Raw genomic sequence first — 16,770 nt, 5'->3', positions numbered from 1 at the left:
TGTCGTTGGACACCTGTAAGACCTCTGTTCATCTTCGGAACACGGAGGAGGAAAAACTCTGGTTATAAAAATACCCATGTACGTGTGGACTAGGCCTTAGTGTAAATCTGATGGCTCAGAAAGGCCTCCATTGGCACAATGCACGGTACACTCTGACTCTCAAGACCCATAAAAGGTACTAAAGACGTTGTTACAAAGTCCATCTCACTACAGTGGTTCTACAATAACTTTATGAAGCGACGAGAATAGTTTTTGTGCGCAAAAAAACTAAATAACGACTTATATAGTGATGACCGATTTCAAAACACGGCATCATGAAGCTCCGAAGCGTTATGAATCAGCTAGTCGATTCATGATTCAGATCGCGTGTCAAACTGCTGAAATACGTGAATTTGGCGATCCAAACCGCTGAATAGACTCACTGATTCATAACGCTCCAAACTGCTGAATCGACTCACTGATTCATAACGCTCCAAACTCGCTGAATCGACTCACTGATTCATAACGCTCCAAACCGCTGAATCGACTCACTGATTCATAATGCTCCAGACCTGCTGAATCGACTCACTGATTCATAACGCTCCAAACCGCTGAATAGACTCACTGATTCATAACGCTTCGAAGCTTCATGATGCTTTGTTTTGAAATCGGTCAACACACCGGGAAACTGCTTTGCTCTTTTGCTGTTATTTTTGTAGGCAAATGGGAATTTGCGTGCTTCATCATGGTTTCACCGATATCTATGGTTTCACCACGGGGTTTGCAGCTTTTCAATGACGTTCGCGTCGGGTAATTACGTCACTTCAAAACGTTCCCATGGCAATCAGGGGAAATGGCGGCTCTTGTGTGAAGTAAACAAACATTTTTCAACTTTCTGCTAATATATATGACTTTTTTGCAACGAAAATGCAGGGATTATGAAATCATGCTAGCCCCGCATATTTTACACGCGGAAATAGGCAATTTATGTGGCGAAAGTGCGGCGTATTTGAAAAAATGCGTCCCCGCATAAATATGCAGACTGTGGGTGATTATCCTTTAAATCATGCGATCGCATAATCGCGGTTTTCTGGAGCAACTGGCTATCGGCGTGTAAGTGCACCTCAAGTAAACCACATGACATGCAAAACCGTTTCGCTTGCTACTGCTAACTTTATGTCCATGAGTAATAAACCATGAGTAAACACACAAAAATGTTGTAAAACTTGCGCATGACAAGCCGCTAAGCAAATACAGTTACAGTACACACACACATAGAGACGTCCTGCTGCAGTAGTTGCTGCTGCTGCTCCTGTTCAATTTCAGCCTCCGGATCAGATTCTGGATCATATATGTGTGGTTGAATCTGATTGATAGTCATGGTTTATGATAACGTTTTCTTTTCCACGTTTAAGCATGTCACAGCTTTCAGACGCTCTCAACGCAATAGCTGTGCATGCTCGTGATTCTTCAGCTCCACCCACACGACACGCCTCCAGCTGCTCGGTTTTCTTCGGAAAGACTCTGTACAGCGTATCTTTCTTTAATAAATATAATAAAACTAAAGACTTTTCAGAGATATGAAGGATGCAATACTACTCTATAGGTACTCAAGATTTACACAAGATTGACTGAAACTTTTTAAAAACCTTTAAACTTTGAGAGCCTGATTACAAAAACTAAAGGCTCATCTTTAAAAGCCATGTCCCAAACACTTGATAACACTTTACAATAAGTTTTTTTTTTTTGTTAGCATTAGTTAACCAACAATGAATGAACAATACTTCTACAGGATTTATGAATCTTAGTTCATGTTAATCTCAACATTTTCAGATCCAGAGTTGTGTGTGTTAACATTAGGTAATGCACTGTGAATGGACTGTTAATAAACACAAACATGTTATTACTAACATTTACAAAGGTTATTGCTCTCTGTTTGTGCGTGTTAGTTAATTCACTAACAAATGAGACCTTATTTATAAAACATTAGCAAAAATTATATTGCCAAGCAAAAAATTAAAAACCTAAATAAGGCAAATAAGTCATTGGACAGCATTTCTTAGGCTGCATATAAAGAATCAAAATGTATGTGCCATGCATAGCCTCCGCATGGACAATAAGGAAATTATTTTAATCAAACCATATTGATAATGAAAATAATAAGAGAGCAAGAAAAGTGCCTGTTATTAATAATAACAATTCTGTGTTTTTGAAAAAAAAAAAAATTTGAATATATTGTGTCAAATAATGTTGCTGTTTGAGAGCATGAGCTGAAGCTGAAGAGAATGAACAACTGTAAACTGAAGCACGTCATTAACTAAACGCATCAAATATGAGAACAATCAGATATTTATACAAAATAAATACATTACAACTTATATTTGCACAAAATCACGCACAGGTGAACTAAGTTACGCAGTCAGAAAGCCAATAACTCCTGTCTTCCCTGTTTGAGAGCTCTCGCTGAAACTGAAGATAATCACCCATCACCGCTACAATGAAGCTCTGCGGGTTATGAACTCAACCAAATGCATCCTATATTAGATAAATCAGATGATTATAATACATATACTTATTATTACGACTTGTATATGCTTAAAATGACACGAATGCACAAGCAAACTTGACTGTGTGTTGTGGATGCGCTCTTCCCACAACAGCGCGCTGAAACACAAATAAACCCAGAGAATGCACAACCCTTTATTACAATAGTGTTCTCATTACAGCATTATGTATATGACAGTCCCAGTAGTTAATAATGATGTGCATTTCTGTTTGAACTGCGCTGAAGCTAAAGACCGGTACAATGAAACGCTTTACTGATCGTTAATTAAAGGTCCCCTGGCATGGCATTTTTCGATTATTTTATAATGTTTCCTAAGGTGTACTTATATTGTTAGTATGATTTTTACATCATAAAATGTCATAATTTAGAAATAAAAGGCATTTTTTCCTATACTGATGTTTGCCCTCTGGCTGGATGCCCTGTTTCAAGAGGTGTCTGCTGTGAGACTTCAGTAAAAACGCCCACCGTTGTGATTGGCTGACATCACGCATTTGAAATGAGTATCAGATCTTGTAGCGGAGGGGGCGTGGTTTAACGAGGTCTACGAGGCACGAGCAGAGAGACGGATGGACCTGAGTTCACTTCTCATCAGTTCAGTGAACTGTTGAGTCGTATGCTCTTGCTGGACTCGTTGTCATACGGCGATCGGTCGGCACGACGATTTCAAAACACGGCCTCATGAAGCTTCGAAGCGTTATGAATCAGCGAGTCGAATCAGCAGTTTGAATTGCCAAATTTCAGCAGTTTGGCGGTTTGACACGCGATCCGAATCATCATTCGGCTCACTGATTCATAACGCTTTGAAGCTTCATGTGGCCGTGTTTTGAAATCGTCATCACTATGTAAGTCGTTATTTAGGGGTTTTTTGTGCACAAAAACTATTGTCGCCGATTCATAAAGTTATTGTAGAACCACTGTAGTGAGATGGACTTTGTAACGACGTCTTTAGTACCTTTTAAGGGTCTTGAGAGTGTAACGTGCCATTGAGCCAACGGAGGCCTTTCAGAGCGATCAGATTTCAACTAAAATATCTTCATTTGTGTTCCGAAGATGAACAGAGGTCTCACGGGTGTCCAACGACATGAGGGTAAGTAATTAATGACAGAATTTTCATTTTTGGGTGAACTAACCCTTTAATATTGGAAAAATAACAAGCCCAAATATGCCTATAATAAGTGGACATTAATCTTTACAAGCATAAACAAAAACATAGCAGAGCGAGACTCAAAGGCAACGCATGGCGCCAATCCCATCGTACAAATGATCAATGAAAACAATCGTCATTTGAATATCACGCATGTCTCTGTTAAAAGTGTAACAGCCTCTTCTTCAGCTCCTGAACGATGCCTCGAAAGGTGTGAGTTTTCTGGGGCTCTTCTTCAGAATGAAGGCAGATGTGATTTCAGAACGGAGTGTAAGAATGGATTTCACCTGGAAATGAACTCACAAGATCTAAGGTGCAATAAGACAATAAAACTCCACTCATCTGAATAGGAGATCTACAAGAGAAAACAGGACACCACCTGTTTCAACCTTATCTCCTCTCCCTGCTGAGGCCTGACCTTTTTCACCCTCTCTTTCTCAGGGCTTAGACAATCATGCAAATCTCAGACCCTGCAGGCCTTTTCTTGAGGGTCAATAAAAAATACTGTTGGTGCGAATGGTAAAGAGGTTTCAGTCCCACATCAGTAGAGCAGGTTCAAATAAAGAAAACAATGCTTGTTCTCCTGGTGTGGGAGATGCTCATTGATAAACATTTGTTGTCATCCCCCCAAAATAGGTGTGACCATTTGGGCACGAGAAAAGTTCCACCAAAAGCTGCATAAATATTTGGGTGCTGAATGTTTATTGTTCTTTTATTCTGGGTGAGTATTTAAGGGGAATTGACAAACCGCTCAAGGAAGCATCTGTAATCAGAACTTCCCACACTGTTGCGGTGTGTCTCTACTGCCAGGTATGACTCTTTGAAACTATTTTGATACTATTTTGATACTATTAATTGGTAATTATGAATTGTCTTCTATGCTGATCAGTTGTGTATGTTGGATTTTTAAATTCCTTTATTTGATATTTTGCCTGGCTAAATAAACATTAATTTTGATTTATCTTGTATTCTTCTGAAATCATTATTTTATTCTTGTCTATGCGGAGTTTTGTAGGAGTTACCGCAGATCTCTCTGTCAGGGCAGGTCATACTGGGAACTCCATAGCGGGAGCATTGAGCCATGCATGAGGGAAAACCTGATTTCTGACCTGTCACTGTTATTATAAGTTGCAGTTTCCGTGACTATCACTAAAATTACATGTTTTATTATGAGTGTACATGTGTGACTCACTTAGAGGTAAGATAGTTCACCCTGCAATCCTCTGTAATATCAGAACTGATTAATCTGTGACCGTTAGAGCAAGCGAATATCCGGACGCTTAGCCTATTTGCGACTCCGTGTCCCATGGAGGATATTAATATTTGAAAATAAGTGATACTAAGAAAATCAATGATCTAAATTAAATCGCAACTAATCTTAAAATCAGCTGATAAACTCTAAACGTAAAACATTTTATGGAGTCACATGAAATTGGAGTCAGATTAACTTATATATATATGGAGTCAGATTTGAGGAAATGGATCTTCACATTTTAATGAATTAAAGTGATTTTTACAGAAGCGCCAGAAAAGACATACACGCAGAAGTCCTTCGACCAGCTGCTGGATTTCGTCATTGAGCCAGTGGGTGGACTTTACAAAGTGGTGACCTCGACGTGATCTCCCAGTCTCAGGAGAGTGACGTCTTTTGGCGCGACAATTCAGATCCAAACTGAGTGAGATGAGGTTTGAGGTTCTTCTTCTCTGTCTACAGCTGTCCTGGTAAGTTCATTTGTTTCCTTTTAGAAAGTGTTGAGGGAAAGCCTAGACGCACTCAATATAGACACATTTGTAGAACGAGTCGGAATACTCATCATAGACCGGAGACCGTAGAAATCCGGTGGTGTTTAAGATATTAGAAAACAACATGGCTTATCAGGGAAATGGTAGCTCCAGCGTAGATCAGAAGGTAATGGACGCTCACGCAATACAAATTAAAGATCTCCTCGTTCGCTTGATTAACAAGGGATTAGATTTTGAGTGGAACAATGATCAAATTTTAGCTTGGTACAATACTGAGGGCCGAGGATTGGAAACTAAAGGTCCTTTTAAGAAAACTCTAGTCGCGATCGTCTATCTACTACGTCGAAATGATTTGAAAACTATTGCGGAAAACGAACGTGTGATAGCGAGCATCAAAGAGCTAGAATCGCAGCGATCAGACGAGCTGAAAAAACTCAAAGCACAGGTCGAAGCATCTGTGTATGATAAACAAACTTGGGCAAGACAGGGCGACGCGATGGAAACACAAATGAAAAAGCTTGAAAAGAAGCGTCAACTAGATAAAAAGTACACGTCCGCGCTCGAGGATTGTTGTAAATCAGCAGGATTTCCTGTATCTGCGGTAAGAGTCGCTGCGATAAATAGTAAATTTGGTAGTGAGATAAATAGTGATAGCGATGAAGATGATGTAGCAGCTCTCTCATTCAGTATGCAAGGACAGCTGGATCTGAGAGAGTGTGAACTTTCTTCAGCGCCCGCTAATGTGCAAAGCATGCCCGACGAGCCAAAACAACGTAGTCCTGTAATGACTCGAATTAAATCAGGCACGGTTCTCCGAAAACCCGTGAAAATTGCTGTGCTTAAGACAATGACTAACGCTGATGATGAAGTCACTACAATTAGCCGTCCGTTAACGTGCGAAGAATGCACCAAACACAAAGATGTTGTGGGAATGATGCCCCGAAAAGGCCCTTTCCAACCCTACTGGGACAACTTAATGTTACAAGCATCGGTGTACAAATTAGAGGTCAGAGATGTTTGGCAAGTAGCACTCCTTACTATTCCAGACGATCTAAAACCAAAAATGCCCCGCGAATTAAGAAATGGCGAAATTGTAATCAAACAAGAAGATGAGGGAGACGATGAAGTCTATGAAAGATTAAGGGAGGTTTTATTAGAGCTTAGGGGACCAACACATGCTGAGTGGAATAGGATTTTAGAAATAAAACAAGCCAACAAAGAACCGTTTGAAATTTATGCTGAGCGCTTATGGGTAACATATAAAGAGCATTCGGGATTAGAGGATGCACAGCGTGATCAGGAAGTGTTACTACAACTCCTGAAAAATAACGCTGGACCCCATATTCAGCAGGCATTAATTCACGGAGCCGATCCACCAGAGAATACCTACCGGTCATTGGCGGATTGGGCTTCCAAAATAGAAGCCAGACTAAAACAACACAAAACTCGTTTCGTTGCAACAACACAATGGTTAGCAGAAGGAAAGGGTGTTAAAAGTCTTAGCTCTCAACCTCGAGTAATACCTCGGTGTAAGTATTGCAAGAAAATCAATCACACCATTCAGGATTGTCTCAAATTGAAGCGAATAACGTCACAAGACAATCAAATCTTGCACTCTAAAAGTGACAGTGAAATTCTGAGGCGGTTAGGGAATTTGATTGCAGAGAAAAGTACTTCAGAAAACGGCTTAAACCAAACTGAAGAACAGCCCTTGAACCAAGTAAGGCCGTATAACACGTTACAGGCAGAGCTCGCTGTCCTGCTAGCAAAACATAGCAAACCCCAATAGGGGTACGTGGCCTCCGTTGCTATAGGAAGCGTTATCACAAGCGGTAATCGAATCAAAATACGAGCTAATCTTGGAGGCCGGTTAGTTAACATTCTCATTGATTCTGGAGCCGCCTGCTCTTGCACAAACATTCCGTTACCCCTAAGCACGAGAACAATTCAAATTAAAGGTATAGGCGATACTTTGATGACGGCAACGCAAACAATACCAGTTAAACTCGATCTAGGTATGGTAGTGCTAACAGAACAATTCTGGTATTTACCAGATAATAGTGAAGGAACTGTGCTGGGAATGGACATTATGAGAAAACACGGCTTTGTGATTCATTGTTTTGAAAAGCAAATTGAACTACAAACGAATAAAACTACAAAGAAATGCCTGCCTAAAGGCATTGCAAACGTTATGTCCATATCCAGCACAGATCCAATTCAACTTCTCATCAGCAAACACAGCAATGTTTGGGCTGATCATGAACACGACTGCGGCCTTGTTGACTTTGAGGTTTGCATCGAAGGAGAGCCCCCTCCTCCACAAAAGCAATACCGCATTAAGCCAGAGGCGGAAGTCGCTGTTCATGAGATAGTGCAACAGCTTGAGGCGAGAGGAATAGTTAGGCGATGCAGTTCAACTACAAATTCTCCGTGCCTTCCTGTGCCAAAACCTAACGGTAGATGGCGTTTGTGCATTGATTATCAGCGTCTTAACAAAGTTTTACCTAAAGCGACGCCAATAGTGGCAAATCCAGCTACCATCTTATCACAAGTTTCAACCAATGCTTCGTGGTTCACAGTGCTTGATATCAAAAATGGTTTCTGGTCTCTTAAAGTTAAACGACAAGACCAATGGAAGTTAGCATTTACTGTCAATCAAATGCAGTATACATGGGAACGAATGCCACAAGGCCTTCACAACAGCCCAGCCATTTTTCACAGAGCTGTGGCAGATGTGCTCAGCCCCTTACTAGGGAATGGCAAGGTCGTTCACTATGTAGACGACATTCTGATAGCAACAGAAGGGCCACTTGAGAACCACTTGCAGCTGGTTGACGAAGTGTTACAGATGTTAGGCGACGCAGGCTTTAAAATGAACAAAGAAAAAGCCCAGATTGCACTAAAAGAGGTACACTATTTAGGATACATTCTGACGCAAAGCCACAGAGCTTTGACAGACGATAGAAAGAAATGCATTGCCGAACTGCCTCGACCTCATACTTTAAACTCGCTGCAAAAAGTATTAGGAACCGCAAACTATTTGCGAGAATTTATCCCTGATTTTGCAAACACCGCGGCACCGTTGTACTCGCTTCTAAAAGGCAAAACAAAACCAAGCGAGGTCCTTGAATGGACTGACGAACACGAACAAGCTTTTACTGATTTAAAACAGCGTTTGTGCTCAGCGCCTGCCCTGGGATTGCCCAATGTTTCAAAAGTTTTCCACATTCAAGTAGACGCGCATGACAGCACACTAAGCGGAGTCTTAGCTCAAGAATATGGGGGAAAACTGCGTCCAATCGCTTATTATAGCCGGAAAAAATCTCTGGTCGAGCAAGGATTCGACGCATGTACACAGCATGTTCTAGCGGTGCATTGGATGCTAAAAACAACAGAACCCATTGTAGGTTTTCAGCCTGTTGTTGTACACACAATGCACACGCCGGTACGAATGCTGTTACAGGGCCGAATAAAGGGAGTTTCTTCCCAAAGATTAGCGAGATGGCTAGCAGACATTCAAGCCCGTGAAATTACCATTAAGAACACACGAATTTTGCCGCATCTGCTCGGGGATGTTGAGGGAAGCCCACACACATGCCAGCCTGTAAAAGAGGCACAAAGCCTTGTACATGACCAGCCATTACCAGGCCAAGCCCCTGTGTACATAGATGGTTCGCGATTCTGTCAAAATGGTCATTTTTATGCTGGATGTGCAGTGTGGGCCCCCCATCTTCCTGAAACAGATGCGAGGCAACAATTGTTGTTTAAATTACCATCTAACATATCCGCACAGGAAGCCGAACTCATTGCATTGCTAGAAGCAATTAAGGCACACCCTGAACCGTTGTGCGTGTATACAGACAGTCGGTATGCGTTTGGTGTTGTAACTGATTTTATGGCTCAGTGGCAGTTGCGAAAATTCCTAACTTCGGCCGGAACGCCTATAAAACATTTCAACACCATAACGTCAATATGGCAAGAAATACAAGCGCGAGAAGCTCCCATTTCCGTTGTGAAAGTGCGCGCACACATCAACAAAAATCCGGATGTCCATGAGGAAAACAATAATGTTGTTGACCAATTGGCTAAGCTGGCTGCTGTGAAAGGTGATCAGTGGCAAAGAGAAACACCCTCTGCTTCTGTAGCAAGTGCTGTCCAAGTCACACCAATTGACCTCAAACAGTATCAACAAGATCTGTGGGTCTCTGATGGAGAACTTGTACCTCACTTGAAACATGATCAGATGGTAAAAGTACTCGAAGGCATAGTAATCCGAGATGAAAAATTTGTCGTTCCAGAAGCCCTCCAAAAACCAATAATCAAATTGTATCATGATTATGCGCATGTATCGGCGAAAAAAACAACACAGTTGATACAAAATCAGTTTTGGTGGCCGGGAATGACAGCTGACATTGAAAGATGGTGCAGCACCTGCATGGTGTGTGCCACAATCAACCAGGGAAAGCAAGGCCGAACAAACCTGCGTAGGCCAGAACCACCGAAAGGGCCCTGGGAGTCCTTGCAATTAGATTTCATTGGTCCGCTATCCAGTACCAAAGGGGGGTATCGGTATTGCCTCGTGATAATTGATAAATTCTCAAAATGGGTTGAAGCAATTCCCACTCGTAATAACACGGCAAATACTGTGGCACGTGTGATGGCGAACCAAATCATCCCTCTTTGGGGAGCACCAATTCAAATTGAATCTGATCAGGGAACTCATTTTACTGGACAAGTGATGAAAAACATGTGCAAAATACTGAACATCAAGCAACGATTCCACGTGGCCTACCGTCCACAAAGTTCGGGCTTTGTTGAACGTGTTAACCGCACGGTAAAAGAAAATATTGCAAAGCAAATAGCACAACACCAAAACAGGTGGATTGATGCTTTACCCACAGTTCTGACTGTACTGCGAGCAACCCCATCAAAAGCTACAGGCGTTAGCCCATATGAGCTTATGACTGGAAGGGTGATGAAGTTGCCCATTGATCCAGAAATTTCCCCAGCAGACCTGGGGCCTCTCATGCTTTCAACTCAGCAGACTGTGTTGGTGAAATTGCAAGAAAGATTGAAGGTGCTGTACGCACAGGCTGGACTGAAACAACAACAGTCAGACCTGTCAAATGATGCACACTTTAATCCAATCTCTGAAACAAAATTTTCAGAAGGGGATGTGGTGATGGTACGCGTCTTTGTGAAACAAAACGCATTTTCCCCTAGATGGCACGGGCCCTATGAAATTAAAGCTGTTTGCAATAGCTGCGTGGCCGTGACTATCAGAGGAAAATTAAGATGGTACCACATGTCCCAGTGTAAACCATTCAAAGGTTCAGTGAATTAATTATGATCTTCTTCCTTCTCAGGACAATCACTGCACTTCCATGGAGGCCGGACGCCCGGGAAATATCCGGACCAGCCTGCATCGAATTAGGACAACGCATCACACTCACACACACCTTAGGATGTGAGAGATGGGTATGGAAATACTTTAAGGGGCCATTCACATCTTACACTCCAATTACATACAAAGAAGTAGTCACATGGCCCCCCGGATTAGCACCGGAACCAAATTGCATCACAAAAATCTGCTGTAACGCGGGTTCTACCCATCTCCCATACCAAAACCTCACTAGCTACGCACAAGCACCGAAAATGCACCATAACCAGACAACCTGGGATCAATTTAAAGAATACCCAGATTCAAAAGTTGGCGGGATGGATGTATTTTATACGACAAACAATTATGGCACAGATCCCAGAAAATGTTATTCCATTACTGATCTAGAACCAACAAGATATAGGTGCACACACAGAACAACACATAATGATACACATTTGAAGTTTACTGAACTTCTTTTTGATCTAATCAAGACACCAAGTAACATTGTAAAAACTTTTGTTTGGACCGGTCGGAAAGAAGGAACATATTGTGTGGGAAAATGTGAGGCAAATATGGACAATTTTACAAGCCCTCACAATTGTTCATGGACTTTAAACTATTGCTTTAATTTGACTACCTGTGGATACAGGAAACCCACACAGTGTCCAAAATTACATCCCACTCCTCCTGGTGGTCTGATCAAAGGAAATGTAAATAAGACTTTGCTTCATGATGTAAATCTTGTAATAACACATGTGACGTATAATATCTCTAATATTTTGTCTGCTTATGTAGAACACTGTAAAGTTGATGACAAAACATACACATGGCTACAGTCACGCATCGATGATTTAGTTTCTGAAAACCAGACTTGCAGTCCAAATTCCACCTGCTCGCACTAAACGAGATCTTTTTGGAAATATAGCAGGCCTTTTTGGTTCAGTCAATTCTATATCCAACACTTACAAAATAACAGGTCAATCTCAATTTTCAACATGGTTGGCAAATCAGGTGGCCACTGGTTTTCAACACATCACTAATAGCAATGAGAATATTATCAAAGCTGTCCGATCTGAAGCGCAGGCGCTTCTGACGATCAGCCAGACAATTTTCAATCAGACCCGTACCATCGAGCATGACTTAGCCTGTAGGTTGTATGCACAAGATTTATTTACTGCAGCAAGACAAGAGATTTTAGATCTTCGTCTCCATAAGACACCTAGACATGTTTTAAATGATCTTATTGAAATTTTAGATTTGCATAGATGGCTTGCATCAGAGAAAATGAAAAATATTAAGTACTCTGAATTATTATCAACACTAATGATGTATACTGGTACTGAATGTATTGGATGTATTGGGTTCTTTGCCACTTTCCCTTTAATTCACCCAGATCAGGTTTACCTAGATTCCACTACCATACGCTCTATTGGCGTTGTAGTGAAAGATCAAATTATTAAATGGGACCATCTTACGGGGTATATGACTTTGAAAGGCACTGAAACTTTGTTTACCACTCGCACCTATTGTCATGAAACATCAAGTTACATTATTTGCACTTGCAACACTTTGCAGCCTTTTTCTCCTAAAGACTCTAAGCTTGTTAATGTCCAGTCATTGCATGGTCATTCTGATGCTGTTCAAGTGTCTCACACACAGTGGTGCGTCGTTAGTGAGATGAATTCCTTCACCTACGGAGGTCTGACCTGCCCTGCGAACCACACTTTCTGTTTAGAAGTGAAAGAGGACTTTTCAATGGGTCAGATAAACATCCTGGGAAGGGTACCAATGGACGCAAACGTTTCCCCTTGGTGGGAGGACACTTTTTATGAACAAAGCACACAAGGTTTGGTCAACACAATGGACTTGGTACAAAAATTGCTTTCACAGACGGAATATCATCTCAACCAAGCACAAGTAGAGGCCAATCTGGCAAAAAAGACTGCAGAGATCCTGTCCAGTTCCTCTACCCGCTCTGCGCGGGAGGCCTACACCTGGTGGGACTGGATGTTCCGTGGATGTGCCATCGCCAGTGTGCTCATCTTCATATTCACCCTCTGCCAGTGCTGTTACTTCAGATGTCTTCTTCGAGCGATGCGCACTTCAACCAACGTGGCCATCGCACTCAGCCCATTACAGGTGCCAGCCCTACGGAAAGTGCAGCTGTAAACAAACGTTCAAGAAATCCCTGAAAAGTGGCCCCTCGGGGACTGCTCTGAATCTGCCCCAAAGGGCCAAGGGCGGTCTGTAAGAATGGATTTCACCTGGAAATGAACTCACAAGATCTAAGGTGCAATAAGACAATAAAACTCCACTCATCTGAATAGGAGATCTACAAGAGAAAACAGGACACCACCTGTTTCAACCTTATCTCCTCTCCCTGCTGAGGCCTGACCTTTTTCACCCTCTCTTTCTCAGGGCTTAGACAATCATGCAAATCTCAGACCCTGCAGGCCTTTTCTTGAGGGTCAATAAAAAATACTGTTGGTGCGAATGGTAAAGAGGTTTCAGTCCCACATCAGTAGAGCAGGTTCAAATAAAGAAAACAATGCTTGTTCTCCTGGTGTGGGAGATGCTCATTGATAAACATTTGTTGTCATCCCCCCAAAATAGGTGTGACCATTTGGGCACGAGAAAAGTTCCACCAAAAGCTGCATAAATATTTGGGTGCTGAATGTTTATTGTTCTTTTATTCTGGGTGAGTATTTAAGGGGAATTGACAAACCGCTCAAGGAAGCATCTGTAATCAGAACTTCCCACACTGTTGCGGTGTGTCTCTACTGCCAGGTATGACTCTTTGAAACTATTTTGATACTATTTTGATACTATTAATTGGTAATTATGAATTGTCTTCTATGCTGATCAGTTGTGTATGTTGGATTTTTAAATTCCTTTATTTGATATTTTGCCTGGCTAAATAAACATTAATTTTGATTTATCTTGTATTCTTCTGAAATCATTATTTTATTCTTGTCTATGCGGAGTTTTGTAGGAGTTACCGCAGATCTCTCTGTCAGGGCAGGTCATACTGGGAACTCCATAGCGGGAGCATTGAGCCATGCATGAGGGAAAACCTGATTTCTGACCTGTCACTGTTATTATAAGTTGCAGTTTCCGTGACTATCACTAAAATTACATGTTTTATTATGAGTGTACATGTGTGACTCACTTAGAGGTAAGATAGTTCACCCTGCAATCCTCTGTAATATCAGAACTGATTAATCTGTGACCGTTAGAGCAAGCGAATATCCGGACGCTTAGCCTATTTGCGACTCCGTGTCCCATGGAGGATATTAATATTTGAAAATAAGTGATACTAAGAAAATCAATGATCTAAATTAAATCGCAACTAATCTTAAAATCAGCTGATAAACTCTAAACGTAAAACATTTTATGGAGTCACATGAAATTGGAGTCAGATTAACTTATATATATATGGAGTCAGATTTGAGGAAATGGATCTTCACATTTTAATGAATTAAAGTGATTTTTACAGAAGCGCCAGAAAAGACATACACGCAGAAGTCCTTCGACCAGCTGCTGGATTTCGTCATTGAGCCAGTGGGTGGACTTTACAGGAGGAACGAGTGAAACTCTTCCCGCATTGATCACGTGTCTCTCTCCGCTGTGGATCCTCATGTGAATCATTATTAGAGGGCAGTGAAAGATTCTTTTTTTTTCTTTTTTCTTGATCACGTCCATCAGGTCTAAAAGAAACATTAAATCATGCAAGATTTCAAATGAGAGACAAATGTGAAGCTCAAAGTCAAGATCACTGAAGAGTTCAATAGTCATTTTAATACCATCAAATCTGCTCGACAACGGCTGATAAATAAATAAATCACTAGATTGGTAAATCTGGTGAGCATCAGTATGTTGTTCAGTCTCATGATGAATGAATGAGGAATGAAGAATAAACACCAACCTCTTTGTTCTTCAGTCTCATGATGTTTCATTCTGCAGGTTCTGGATCACTGGCGTTCTCTCTGTCCTCTCCTTCCAGATGCTTTCTGATAGTTCTGCCCAAAACAAACAAGTTTCATTTCCAACAGACATGATGTGAGATCAACCAACAAAATATCCTGTCGCTCACTGTGACTGATAAGAAACTAACTTACACAGAAGAGACTGTGTTTCTCAACACATAAAGATGAACTACTCACTGTGACTTCAGACTGATTGTTCTTCGTACTAGTGAATAAAGACTGAGCGAAACTATCCCCACATGGATTGTGGTGATGTGTTATGTGTTTGTTCAGGTAACTTTTAGTAGAGAAACTCTTTCCACACTGATCACACGTGTGCGGCTTCTCTTCGGTGTGAATCCTCTCATGTGTTTTCAGAGCTGATGACCGACTGCTTCTCTTGTCCCAGTGTGAACACTTGTAAGGTTTTTCTCCAGTGTGGATCCTCTCATGTGTTTTCAGAGCTGATGACTGACTGAATCTCTTGTCACAGTGTGAACACTTGTAAGGTTTTTCTCCAGTGTCAATCCTCTCATGTGTTTTCAGATCTGATGACTGATTGAATCTCTTGTCACAGTGTGAACACTTGTAAGGTTTTTCTCCAGTGTGAATCCTCTCATGTCTTTTCAGCTTTGATGACTGACTGAATCTCTTGTCACAGTGTGAACACTTGTAAGGTTTTTCTCCAGTGTGAATTCTCTGGTGCACCTTTAAATCACTCCCTGAAATAAAAGTCTTCTTACACTCAAAGCACATGTACTCTCTCACACCAGTGTGTGTTTTCTCATGTCTAAGTAAGTTTTGTAGCAGTGAAAAACTCTTTCCACACACAGAACATGAATGTGGCTTCTCCTTCGTATGAACTGTCAGGTGTGCCTTCAGGTTTGATGCACTAAGAAATGTTTTGCCGCATTTATCACATGTTAACGTCCTCTCTCCCTTATGGATTCTCATGTGAAAATAAAGGTTTGATGATTGTGTGCTGCTCTTCCCGCACTGATCACATGAAAACAGCTTCTCTCCAGTGTGGATCCTCAAATGAATCACTAGAGCTTGTTTCCTTGTGAAACTCTTTCCACACTGATCACATGTGAACGGCTTCTCTCCAGTGTGTACTCTCATGTGCCGCTCCAGACATTGTTTGGTTGTAAAACTCTTTCCACACAGAGTGCAGGTTGTAGATTTCTTGGCTCTTGTTTTCTTTATTAATAACCCGCACCGGTTCGTGGACGGGGGGGTTGACGGAAGTGGGGGTGTGTGTACTTTTATTTACTTTTGTTTTATACAAAATATTCAATCAACTATCACAAACTATGCATCATTTGAAAGCTAAAACACTCAAGATTCATGTTCTGAACTTGTTTTTGCAATAAATACATCAGAGAGGAAAGGGTTAAATGAAACCCTAAAGGACCAGCCATGTAAACATTAGAAAAATATCAGCGTTACTCATCTTTCATCTCCTGTCGTTCAGATCAGATCGGACGAATCCAATAAACACCCGCATACATCTCTGTGTAAGAGTCCACTCTTCAAAATGCATCCCACTTTTTAATCCAAAACAACGAAAAAATAGGGAAAAAACTAAAAATCCTCCGTTGTTTGCAAGAGAGTTTTGAGTTAGCGTGATCAATCATGTCCATTTTCAATGAAATATCGATTCTATTCCGTGTCTGGCAAACTCCCCCTGCTAGAATGGCTTCTCCCACGTATTTTAAGCCCTCCCCCGTCTCTCTCCTTCAATCAGAGACTCTTCTGGGATGCATCATATAGAGGAAGTGCCTTACAGGCTTGGTGAGCTGTCAATCATTGCGCCCATGGTTTTCGTTGGATAAAGGCACTCGGTGCCCAGCCAATGCCTTTCCAACAAAGGTTTGATTGATGGACTTAGTAACCAATCAAAAGGCATTATCTTGCGCAGTTTGCGTAAGTAGGCTTTGGTGAATACAGTTTGCGCGCTGGCTGCACGTTCTCCATGGCGCAACTCCAG

The 16,770-nt window shown here is 41.4% G+C and overlaps 1 long non-coding RNA gene and 1 pseudogene across 2 annotated transcripts; one reads left to right on the top strand and one right to left on the bottom strand.

The window, feature by feature from the left end:
• Positions 1-11,226: 11,226 nt before the first annotated feature.
• Positions 11,227-12,984, top strand: LOC307123438 (annotated as a pseudogene). Its single transcript has one exon. The product of its transcript is annotated as an uncharacterized misc_RNA (transcript).
• Positions 12,985-14,263: 1,279 nt separating this feature from the next.
• LOC307123722 lies at positions 14,264-16,496 on the bottom strand. The gene is made up of 3 exons (XR_013816199.1): positions 14,979-16,496; positions 14,741-14,834; positions 14,264-14,522 (listed from the first exon to the last, which is right to left on the bottom strand). It is a non-coding gene; the product is annotated as an uncharacterized lncRNA (long non-coding RNA).
• Between the last annotated feature and the right edge of the window lie 274 nt (positions 16,497-16,770).

This window comes from Gobio gobio (genome assembly GCF_949357685.1).
Source record: "Gobio gobio genome assembly, chromosome: 1".
In the NCBI taxonomy this organism is placed as follows: Eukaryota; Metazoa; Chordata; class Actinopteri; order Cypriniformes; family Gobionidae; genus Gobio; species Gobio gobio.
Note: the sequence above shows the minus strand (reverse complement) of the source record. Positions and strands in the feature narration are given on the sequence as shown.